This window comes from Palaemon carinicauda, chromosome 15 (assembly GCF_036898095.1).
Source record: "Palaemon carinicauda isolate YSFRI2023 chromosome 15, ASM3689809v2, whole genome shotgun sequence".
Taxonomy (NCBI): domain Eukaryota; kingdom Metazoa; phylum Arthropoda; class Malacostraca; order Decapoda; family Palaemonidae; genus Palaemon; species Palaemon carinicauda.
This window is the reverse complement of record NC_090739.1, coordinates 80,833,027-80,838,026: the sequence shown is the minus strand read 5'-3', so window position 1 is coordinate 80,838,026 and position 5,000 is coordinate 80,833,027.

Below are 5,000 nucleotides of genomic sequence, written 5' to 3'. Positions count from 1 at the left end.
ATATATATATATATATATATATATATATATATGTCTCCATGTGTGATGTGTATAAATTTATGTTTACGTCTGCATAAATAATGCAATGCATTTAATTTGGATAAAATTAGAACCATATGTTTACAAGCATTGTGTTTTTATCTGCGTTGATAGGGTTGTTTTTCTTTTAATTAAAAGTATTCCGTCACTTATTTGTGTCATGCACTGGACAGACTAATTCGAGAGACCTTATAATATAAGTTAATCTACTACAATACTACTTCAAAGCTTCATGTGCTATTACTTCTACTTGGTATTGTTATGAATGTTCATTAAGTTTTCGTTATTCTTTAATTTCATTCAGTATGCATTTGGTTTTTTATTTCTATTCATTTACTTTCCAGGTATTTCCCTTTTTAATACTTTGGTTCCTTTTGAATAATAATACTTAATAATCTGCTGGTCTCCGCTAAGCTTTCTGACAATTTCACAAGTTTCATTTTTGATCCGACCTATTATAGGATTTTTGAAGAAAATAAAAATCGTTCCTAGCCTCTATCACCACTTTTAATCTATTATCAAATTTAGACTTTTATCTTAATTTTACGTCCTATTTCCAACGAAACTTTTGGAATACCATTTCGTTCTCTTGTGAATTAGATGCAACAGACCTTGGTTGTAACGAGGGAAATTATTCCACCTAACGGAATGGCCTGCCTCTTGAACTACAATTCTTATGTTTAGGAAATTAACCATATTTCCAAAGAAAGTGACTAAATATGTTTTAAATGTCTTTCACGATATAAAATTTAAAGTATACTTTACATCATTCTATTTCTTCCTATTGTCTGACACTTATTTCAAGATCATCATGAACAAGAAACAATTTTAATCTGATACCTTCAGATTCAGCTCTCATAAATACTTTTTTAACCAATATACTTTTTAATCTATATAAAACCTATGTTACCTTATTCTTGTAATATGAAGTAATCACTCACATTTATGAAGTTGTCAGTCTTTTTATAAAAAATATAACTTATAATACGAATAATTTTTACAATAGCATTCCTTCAACATCCTAAATGTTTGAGTATCTCAAAGCCCTTAAGTTCATTTATGTTCTGATTTGCACTTATAAAATGGTCACTAATTCTAACTCGTGCATCATCTTACAGTACTTCTAAAATAGTCCACATTTCTCAAACAAATGAAGTATGATAGAATAATCTCATAATAAGATCAAAGTAAAGTATGGTTTACCAGATGATGTTTGAACATACAATAACTTTTATATTTTTCGATTTAACGCGTATGGATTCTTACAATGAAATCAATCTCTGCAAATAGGGTACGCATCTTTATCTTTTGGGTTTCCTCCTCCCTTCTACCTTTTATACAGATTACCTTTAGCATCAAACCATTTAACCTTAAAGAATCTCCCTCGTCACATGTGTTACAGCAAATCTAGACCTTTCTTTTCATTATTCTTTTGCATATTTGGAAAAATTAAGAGCATGTGATCCACTTTCAGTTCTAATGGGTAAGTACAGACGTTTAAACTTACTTTTATGCTGCATATACATAATTAGTCACAGGGCTTTTATGTATAATCATTGTAACTAGGGCGATGAGTTTTAAGTATACAATTTCTCTTCAAGTTTTCTGGTACCAACAGCACACCAAAGTATTGCTGATGGCGTTTTAGTGAGTCTAGATTTAACATGAAAAGTATTCTACAGAGAGGTGCCCTGGAACCTTTGTAATTTATAGTTTTTAATGATGAAATGTGCGCCAGGCTTGAAAATAAGAAAATGATGAAACACCAGTTGCAATTATTTTCTCTTTAGACTTAACAGAAATGTGAACCAAATCAGCAAACATTTCAATAGGTTAACGCCATTTTTTGGCTTGTTCTATGTGAATAATAATAATAATAATAATAATAATAATAATAATAATAATAATAATAATAATAATAATGTCTTTCACTTATCATTATCCTTATTAAAACAAAATATTGATTGAATCACATATTTTCTTACCACTCGTCAGGCAATGAATCATCGTTCGGTAAAAAGTTTCCTTTACAATATAATCCCGTGTGAACGCTCTCTGTCGTTTTAATCAGTTATGCAATTTCTATATGATAAAGATACAAATCAATTCACATAATTGAATATATTTTCACAAGAGTACATTCTTATAAAGAGTATCTTTCAAATCAAATAAAAGCAGACATATCCAAGTAATTCATATGTATAGATTTTATAAAACCGAAGATACCATATTCTGAATTGCAGTAGCCAAGGAAATCAGAAGCAGATTACCAAACAAAAGATCCTGTCTTGACGTGATGAAAATCGTATTTTTGGTTGTAAACCTGACTCCCTAATAGTCCTTTGGCATATAAATGGGAAGAGAGAGAGCGAGAGAGAGAGAGAGAGAGAGAGAGAGAGAGAGAGAGAGAGAGAGAGAGACCTGTAGAATGGTTACATCCCTCATAGTGGGTCATTTCCTCGTCAAGAGAGAGAAAGAAGTACTCAATTTAAAAAAGAAAAAAAGACAGAGAAGAAAAAACGAAGAAAGAAAACAATGAGTCCCCATTCCCAATGGGGTAAATACTACCTGCCTCAAGGAGGTAATGCTAACTCCCCGAATGGTGCTGACACGGGGGTCGAAGGTCACGACATCATTTCCACGACTTCAATAAGAAGCAGAGAATCTCAACTCCCAGCTTACAAAAGGAAATACGCAATACCTTCAAGAACATCCACCTCCACTTTCTTCTGAAAGCTTACACCTTCCTCTTAGTTTTGAATTGCCCATTTTATCTAAAGGATGCAACCCCAAACGAACTCTGTATTACTTTGTGTTAAATGCGTTTTATCAACGGAAAAAAAAATATGGTAATGCTTTTCTCTATCGCTTCATTATATAGGTCTCTATAGTTGAGCAAAGCTATTTACTTCCGCAGTGAAGATATGACATACAAATAGCTATGATTACGTTCCCATTTTTTCGCATCCCTCAGCAAACTTTCACTCGTTAACCACTCTCTCGCATGTTGCCTCGCTCATACTTACGTAAGGATGTTCTGGAACTCAACGTTCACTTGTCACGTTTACCGAGAAGTGTCAAGCACACAATAACCAGCAAGTCAATTGCTAACTCTCACAGAACACATGAACGCATTCTCTCCAGAGAATATGTACGCATGAACATTCATTTACATGCATGCATAATAAATACATATGCATTGTTTGTGGGTGTGTATATAAATAAATATATATATATATATATATATATATATATATATATATGTGTGTGTGTGTGTGTGTGTGTGTGTGTGTGTGTGTGTGTCTTCTTCATTTAAAGGAGGTAATAAACATCTAGTTCAGATAATATTTTTGGACGAGGTTGGTACCTTCATGCCAAACTATGCCCTGTTTACAGCCCACCACAGTCAACTAACTTATCTAATGACTAATTAACTGTTTATGAGAAAAGGAAGGCACATTGAGCTAGACGAGAGTGTGTCTATACCGTTCTTCCTCGCTAGGGATTCGAATTGTGAGTCATATTTTCAAGTAACTAAGGATTTTATAACCTACAAATAGCAAGAAGTATCGTTATCTAGAATGCTAATCACAAATACGGGTTGGCAACTCCCACAATTTACTAGATGAAATAACTACATCATTGACGAACTTTCGGTGAGTTGCCACAAGGTTCCCAACTTTTATTCTACAAATATTGGAATTTCCTTTAATTGCCTGAATATCCGCAGCCTCTGATATTCTTTCTCTTTACAACAAGATTTCCGAAAAGTCGGTTTCCTTTCCCAAAACAATGATAATTAGAATTTTAAAGATCGCTAGAAATTATTATCTATCACGAACGTTAATTTCCCACGGAACTTCCGTGTCACTTTAATGCTTGTTCCTCAAAACCTCGTGCGTGCTATTCTCTCTCTCTCTCTCTCTCTCTCTCTCTCTCTCTCTCTCTCTCTCTCTCTCTCTAATTACGGCGTTAAGTTGGAGCAATGCCCAGCATCAAGAGTTCTATTTATCCCATACTAATAAAAAACTCCCATGATAATGTTATTGATGTCATTAATCATCAGGTTAAGTGAAGCTAAGTAATAACTTGAAAGTGCTGTACCAAATGAACAAACTATTTCTGACAAATAAGACAAACTAATCATCCCTGACACATAGCCATTTGATGTATATATCTTATACTTGATTGTCCTTCGTTTATCATTTCTCACTGATTTCTATTTTACCACAAACGGAAATAATCTCCTGTGGAATTTTGCCTCATCTTACTGTTGCAAATTTTGAACGGCACAGAGGTGATACTAGATGGATAAAGTAACAGGCATTATGTATGACTTCTCCTATCAAAAAAGTAAAGCCGTATATTCCAATTTTCATTCGACATACGGGGGAACGATACTACAATTAATTAAAAGAAAATCTTACAAAAGTATTTTCCAATACATGGTGGCAAAGTTAAATTAGCCTTGGAAAACTATATCAGATTAAAAAGTTCTTCGGCCACATCCCGAGTAATCTGTAATCTTGATTCCTATTAGGAGTCAGGATGACGTGGCGTCTTTGTACTCGGTATGGCCTTGACAAGACTCCTTTTGGCTCCTACTGCGTGTTGCCACCTCTGAAGTCTTTTCTAGTTCATTACTTCCTCTGAAAATACAGATGAACTGGGACGTTTGAAATTTCTTGGAAATCTTCGAATATCTCTAAGAAGCCCTATAAACGAAGTCAATATGAAAGCCAACGCAACTCTATTGAGGTTTAATTACGCTTGTAGGTTTGTTGGTAAAGTCACTCTCATTTATATCTAAACAAACCCCTCTATCTCTTTACTCTCTCTCTCACACACACCATATATCATATATATATATATATATATATATATATATATATATGCATACACATAGACACACACCTTATATATATATATATATATATATATATATATATATATATATATAT